Here is an 8,114-nt window from a genome sequence, read left to right on the forward strand (position 1 = left end):
GATTTGCATATCTTGGTTTGGGCTGTCAGAATGAACTGTGGGAACATAATTTCAGTGCTATGATTTTTCTGTATTTTATGTTTTCCCCCTATGGTAAACAACGACATTTATGTTTACTATTTCCTTTGAACTTTGAAAGAACTTTGTGAGACAGACAGGGCAGCTATTATTATGAGAAAAGTGAGAACCTGGGGTGTTACAAAACCTGTTAGGAATTTTGGGGAGGCATTTTCATATAGCCATGAATAGTTTATTTTTCTCTTTTACTCATTGGAAAGTCAGAACAATATTATATGTATAAATGTAAATATATTACACTTTTATGTATGTATATAAGTTGAGGACAGTGAAGATGTGTGACTCTCTCTCTTATCATAATCTCTTTACTACTAACATTCTGTATGTCTAGATGTGTGTATAGGCCTCTTCCAGGAGCTTATTTGTGGACAGTCTACAAAGCCTACTGGGATATATCATAATTCAAGAAAACAGAAACACTATTGAAAATGAAAGTATTAAAAGAAAGACTGATAAAATCATGAAGACAAAATATATTTTTCCAGCTCATCTTTAGTGAATTGTGTCTCAGTGCTCTGAAGAAAATTAACTAAAAATCAAAACAAAACAAAAAAGACAACAACAAAAAAAAACTTTTACTATTTTTCCTCCCAACACACAAAAGTCCAGAACCAGATGGCTTCACTGGTCAAATGTACCAAACATTTTAAGAAGAATTAATACCACTCCTTCTCAAACTCTACTGAAAAACAGAAGAGGAGGAAACACTTTTTAACTTATTTTACAATGTCAGCTTTACCCTGAGATGAAAACCAGACAAGGATGCCACAAGAAAACAAAATTATGGGCCAATGTTCCCAATGAATAGATGCAAAATCTTCAACAAAATATGAGTAAATCCATTTCAACAATACACTAAAAGATCAAGTGGGATTTATTCCAGGCATGCAAGGAAGGTTCAACATTTTCAAATCAATCCATGTGATACATCACACTAACAAAATGAAGGATCAAAACCAACAAAATGAAACAAAATGAACAACAATGAAATAAAAAAATCATATGACCATCTCAATAGAAGCAGTAAAATCATTTAACAAAATTCGATGTCCATTTATGATAAAAACGCTCAAAAAGTAGGTATAGAGGGAACTACTTAACATAATAAAGAGCATGTTGGTCTTATACCTAATGTCATACTCTATGGTGAAAATCTTCAAGGTTTTCTTCTAAGATTAGAAACAAGACAAGGGGGTGCCTGGGTGGTTCAGTTGGTTGAGGACTGCCTTCAGCTCAGGTCATGATCCCGGGGTCCTGGGATCAAGTCCCACATCAGGCCTTCCCTTGCTCTGCGGGGAGCCTGCTTCTCCCTCTGCCTCTGCCTGCCACTCTCTCTGCTTGTGCTGTCTCTCTGTCAAATAAATAAATAAAATCTTAAAAAAAAAAAAAGGTAAGACAAGGATGTCCACTCTCACCACTTCTATTTAACATAGTAGTGGAAGTCTCAGCTAGAGCAATTAGGCCAGAAAAAGAAATAAATGAATCCAAATCAGAAAGGAAGAAATAAAACTTTCTCTATTTGTAGGTGACATGATATTATATGGAGAAAACTCTATGAAGATTCCACCAAAAAACTGTTAGAATAAATGAATTTAATGAAGTTGCAGGACACAAAAATCAATATATAAAAATCAGTTGCATTTTTATAGACCAATGATGAACTATAAGAAAGCAAAATTGAGGGAAAAAATCTCATTTACAATTACAAGAGAAAGAATCAAGTACCTAGGATTCAATTAGCTAAGGAGTTAAAAGGCCCACATACAGAAAACTGTAAGACACTGATTGAAGAAACTGAAGGTGACACAAATAAATGGAAAGGTATTCTGAGCTCATGGATTAGAATTATTATTGTTAAACTGATCATACTACCTAAAACAACTTATAGATTCAATGTAATCCCTATCATAATTCCAATGGTATTTTTCATAGAAATAGAACAAAGAATACTAAAATTTGTAATGAACCAAAGAAGACTCCTCACCCCCCAAGTAGCCAAAATAATCTTGGGAATATCGAAGATGATTTTTTTGGATTTGACAGCAAAAAGCAAAGATACCAAAATCAAAAATTTAAAAAGTGGGACATCAAACTAAAAACCTTCTGCACAGCAAAGAAAACCATCAACAAAATAAAAGGTCAACTTACCGAATGGGAGAAAATATTTGCAGATTATATACCCAGTAAGGAATATCCAAATACATAAAGAACTCACAGAATAAAAACCAAACAATCTAATAAAAAAGAACATCTGAATAGACATTTTTCCCAAAGAAGACATACAGATGGTCAAAGGGTACATGAAGAGATGCTCAACATCACTAATCATCAGGGGGGAAAAAAAAAATCAAAACCACAATGAGGTATCACCTCACACGTGTTGGAATGGCTATTATCAAAAAGACAAGAAAGATCAACTTGTTGGTGAGGATGTGGAGAAAAAGGAGTCTTTTTGCACTGTTGGTGGGAATGTAAATTGGTGCAGCCACAAGGGAAAACAGAAATGAGGTTCTTCAAAAACCTCAAAATTGAACTGCCATATGATCCAACAATTCTACTTCTGGATATTTATCCAAAGGAAATAAAAACACTAAGGTGAAATGATTTCTGCATCTCCATGTTCATTGCAGAATTATTTACAATGGCCAAGACAGGAAAACAACCTGTGTCCACTGAATGGTTGAATGGATTAAGAAAATGTGACACACACACACACACACACACACACACACACAGGGATATTATTTAGCCATAAAGAAAATGTAGGAAATCCTATCATTTACAACAATATGGATGGGGCACTATGCTAAGTGAAGTAAGTCAGAGAAAGACAAATGCCTTATGATTTCACGCATATGTGAAATCTAAAAATCGAAGTAACAACAACAATGAAAAAAAAAAACAAACAGACCCTGTCCTGTGACAGCAATGCTATTAAGACTGGCTGGAAGCACCCAGGGATTACCATTAAGTAGTTGGTCTTATTATGGTAGTGTAACAGCAAACTAGAGGTGTCTTGACAGACGGGCACTATTCTGGGCTTTGGGATCAGGGGAAACCTTGCTGACCAGTAAATGCCTCCAAGGTCAGAAAATTTGGGAAAACTTGTCCAAGAAAACACTTCTAAGTGAGAATAATTTTGAAGACAATTTCAGGTCTTACTGAAGATAGAGAGTAGAATCAAAAAACTCATGAATATGTAACTCAGGGTATGAATTTAGCCCTGTTATTTCTTGGTACAATTGCCTACAGATAGTTGAGATCAGATAAGAATGGTTATAAAAATAAAATAAATGCTTTATTATACTTCCATTTAATCCTATAGATAAATACAATATACAGGAAAATGGTCTTAATAAAATTGAATAGAAAAAGAAAATGAACAGAGAACATCAGTGACATCATTGACATGGCAGTTGTAAATGATAAAGCATGGAATTGAAACCAAATAGATTCAGAAATCGTATTGTTTGTTTTCTAGTTCTTAATTCACTACTTTTTCTTTTTTTGCCACCTCTATGGCATCAGATATCGTGTGCTTAGCTTTGACAATTCCACATTTTTTAAAAGAAAACACTGTAATTTTTATACAACTCAGTTACAAAAACAGCATAGTAACTAAGCACATTTAGTGTAGAAGGATTCAATTTTTAAAATTCAAAGAATCATTTTTTCATTATAAAAATATATGCTTATATAAAAATACCAAAACACATAAAAGATTTTAAAATGAAAAATAAGAGATTCCAAACACCACCAGCCTCCAAAAATATCCTCGTTACTGGTTCCTTGTTATGTGTCCAAAAATGTTTCGTGAACAATTGTATTTTTGATACAAAGTCAATCAAATAAACATAGTTCTGCAATTTTTTCCTGTAATGACTTAAACTGTCTTGGGTCTATTTCCCGGTATAAAAATAAATATATGAATGTATTATGCCATTAAGTACATATGTTTCTACTGCAAAAATGTTGCCTTCAAAATTGTTTTTTATAACTTCCCATGGAAGTATAATCATAGAATAAACTACTGAAGATGGAATTGTTGGGTTAAAAGGTATGTGAGTTTTCAATTTTGATAGTTATTGACAAAGGGCACTCTAAGTATGTTTAAATTTCTGTCCATAGTATAGAAAACCATTTCTTAGTAGTTTCAGCATTCACACACATGCAGGGGCCTGCACGCCTGTGCATGCATGTGCACGCGCGTGCACACACACACACACAATTTCCTTGAATCAGTATGAAGGTCTTTCACTGTATGTCAAGTGGTCCAGATGTTCATGTAGTTTTGGCTGTTTGTTTTTTTCTCCCTGTGAAGTACATATTGTAATCCTTGAACATATATGCCCCATTCTATTTAGTTGAAATGGAGATCTTTGTTTTTCAAATTGATTAGTGAGCTTTTATAATGTAGGAGTCTTTTCTGTACATCATTTTTTGCAAATACATTTCCTGATTTTCTTTAAACATTGTGAGAATGAAAAGTATTACAGATTTGTAAGATTCATTCACATATTTAAAAATTATATAAAGTCTACTTTTTTTCTAAATTTTATTTTATTATGTTATGTTAGTCACCATACAATACATCCTTAGTTTTTGATGTAGTGATCCATACTTCATTGTAAAGTCTACCATAAAATCCTTCTAGTATTTTATGATGATCTTTAAATCTTTGATTAATCAGAAATACAGTAAGGTATACAACTTATTTTCCCCTAATGTACTCTCAATGTAGAAGCATACTTCATTAAATAATTTATTTTATCCCCAGTGATTATCCCCTATATTTGCAACTTTCTGTCAACATTTCTTCATTACTAAAGATTATCAAGTGAATTTTTAAATTTATGAAGGAAATTAATTGCATATTATATCAGATTTTAGTGATAATCCTTTTATCATTATCAAGTTGTTTCTTCTCTTGAAAAAAATCACTTATTGAAAAATATACAGCTAATTGAGGAGAAGATAGAAGAGTAAATTTATGACTTCAGGCATAAGTAATGATTTCCTAAATAGGACAGAAAGATTACCCATAAGGAAAATAAATGAGAGTTACACTAAAAATTAAGTATTTCTTTTCACTAAAATACAGCAATAAGAAAATAAAAAAGCAAGACATGAAGTGGAGAAAAATATTTGCAGTACATATTACCAAAGAAAACTCATATAAACTTCTGTAAATCTAAAAAAAAAAGAAAGGGTCAAAAGAAAAATCACCTTGAAAAATCACTTCAATAAAGATCATAACCAAATGGTTAATAAACGTAAGGAAGGATGTTTACCCACATCACTTACTTTAAATGCAGAGTTACACTCGCAGCTAGAGAGGTGGACTGGCCTACCCACCCAGCCAAGGGGCAGCCCATTTGGCTCTCAGCAGGCATGCTGGGTGTGGGGTTTTGGCAATTGCTACCACTATCTGCTGTGTAGAGGCCATAGAGGGCCTCCAGCTGCCTTCTCCTTGCCTTCAGCCATGGCTGCAGCCTCCTCAGTCCAGAAACCTCTGTCTGGGCAGGCCATGCTCTGTGCCTGCCAGCAGCATCAAGCTGGACACACACTTGTAGGTTCTTTACCAGGACATGCAGAGACTGATGCATAACCTTTTGCACCCCCCGCCCCCTCCTAACCCCCCAGGTCTTCAGTCTCCTGAAACCAGCAGCCCTCTACACCAATAACAAGATGAGCCTGAGTGATGCTGAGATCTATAGCTTCGACTCTGACTACATGCTGGCATAGTACACAGATGCTCTACAATGGGGGATGTTCAGTGCCACACCGTGACATCCTGCCTGAGCACAAATACCCAGGGGGGATTCAAAGGGATGACTACTACTCCAACTTTGCTATCTGCGTACTCCAAGACATTCATAGGGGCCTCCAGATAAAGACAGAGGCCTTCCCTTATGTGCAACTGGGGACTACCTACAGGGGCCTCTAACTGTGCAGGACCAGGAAGTGACTGATCTATATGGGAGCACCGAGCATACTCCACTGCAGCAGATCGGTGGCTTCTAGAGCAAAAGTCCCTCCATCCAGTAGTTCACTGACATCTTCCTGTTGCCAGAGATGGCATTGCTCTCCTGCCTGGTGGGCCACTACCTGGCCCATGACATGGAGTTTGTCCAAGTGAGCCTCTACAAGGATGTGATACATGTTGGTTGAGATGTGCCATAAAGGGTCTCATATACCAGTGGATCCAGTGAGACATGGAGAAGTTCCTCCTGAGAGAGGAGGAAATCTTTGCCACCCTGAGCAGCCTGGTGGCCCATGGGAAACAGGTGGCCTTCCTTACCAACAGTCCCTTCAGTTTCGTGGACAAGGTGATGTGACACATGGTAGGTCTCAAATGGTGTCAACTCTTCAAGGAGGTCATTGCCCAGGTGAAAAAGCACAAATTTTTCACTGACAGGTATAAGCTTTCAGAAAATTCAATGAGAAATTCTCCCACCAGTGAAAAAAAGGCCAAGATCTATTGGGGGGTGGGAGCTGTTGGGCTCCCTATACCTGGTTTATGGCAACCCCTGTGTGTTCTCCTTCAGAGACCACCTCTACAGGGAGCTGGCCGATCGGCTGCTGTTGAACAGCTCGTGCCCAGGCCATCGTCATCTCCAGCCTGGAGTGGGAGATCCACATCATTGATGCAGAACGGAGCCTATATTCATGGACTCAGCAGCAGTGCTCACTGGACTGCTAGAGCACAGACAGACCTTCCAGGACACAGAGTCATGGCAGGTGCAAGGTGTCTGGATGAAGGAGCAGGAGGAGCTGAGAGGCATCACTAACGTTTTGCTTAACATTCAGGTGGAAGTGTCTTCCATAACCCCACCTACTTCTTGTGGTGCCTCCTGCACCTCTGACCTCAGCATGCCTCACTTAGCTACCTGCTTAACTGCATGGACTTCATCTCCTTCCCGTACTACACACCCCTGCTGCACAAGTGCCCAGCTCTGTACCCACTTCATACATTCTTCCTTGGCGACATGGCCCATGTCTGCTAAGGGTGACATTTTCAGGAACTGGCCCCAGCCCTCCTGGCCTGCCCACTCTGGGCATCTGTTCAGTGGTCTCCCTCCCAGAAAAAAATTAAAAAATTTACAATAAAAATAAAGAAGCACCTTTCACTGCACAGCATCAAAATGGCTAAAACAAAGAAGATACCAAGTGCTGACAGCATATGGGGAAACTGGAACTCTCCCACACTGCTAGTAGGAGTGTAAATTTTACATCCATGCTGGAAGACTGTTTGGCAGGATCTACTAAGGCTGAATATACAGAATCATCATGACCAAAATATCCATTCCTTTTATCGATTCAAGAGAAATACATTTCATTACCCTAAGTTGTACCTAAGGAAATCCATAGCAGCTTTTTTTGTGCTAAATTTGACTGGAAATAACCCAACATCTATCAACAGTAGAGTTGGACAAAAGAACCGTGGCATATTCATAAAATGGCACAGTATCCAAGAAGAAAACAAACTACTGTTAATATAACAACATAGATAGACATCACCCACAAACTGTAGCACAACAGGAGTCAAATACAAAAATTACTTATGATAATTACATTTATATAAAATCCACAACAGATGAAACTCATCTATAGTGCTGGAAATTTAGTTAATATTGAGGGACGAGGTGGTATTAGTAATTGGAAGGAGGCACAAGAGGTACTTATGGGTGTTGGCAATATTCTGTTGTTTGGCCTGTGCATTTCCATACATGTGTTACGGTTAAGTTACTAGAAAGCAAGCAAGCAAGCAAGCCTGATATCTCCATTAAGAAGAATATCTGATTGGCAAACTCCTGTCTGTACCCTTAGCCAAACCCCACAATATCTTTCAGTGAAGCTCGAAAATACATGAAAGTAAACTTCAATCTGCTCCAAAAAATGGTTGATAACAAGAAGGAGTTATTGCTCTGGCTCTGCCGAATAGGAGTTTCTAAAACTCTAAGATCTTTCCACCTTAAAAATCTTTTCATAACTTTAAATATTCCAGAAGAATCGGTATAGTCTTTTTGTGAATG

At 37.3% G+C, this 8,114-nt stretch overlaps 1 pseudogene; it reads left to right on the forward strand.

Moving 5' to 3' along the window:
• Positions 1-1,124: 1,124 nt before the first annotated feature.
• On the forward strand, positions 1,125-6,869 carry LOC102746520 (5'-nucleotidase domain-containing protein 2 pseudogene; annotated as a pseudogene).
• Positions 6,870-8,114: the final 1,245 nt, after the last annotated feature.

The sequence above is a fragment of the Leptonychotes weddellii genome, chromosome 12, assembly GCF_054177405.1.
Source record: "Leptonychotes weddellii isolate Sample4059 chromosome 12, ASM5417740v2, whole genome shotgun sequence".
In the NCBI taxonomy this organism is placed as follows: domain Eukaryota; kingdom Metazoa; phylum Chordata; class Mammalia; order Carnivora; family Phocidae; genus Leptonychotes; species Leptonychotes weddellii.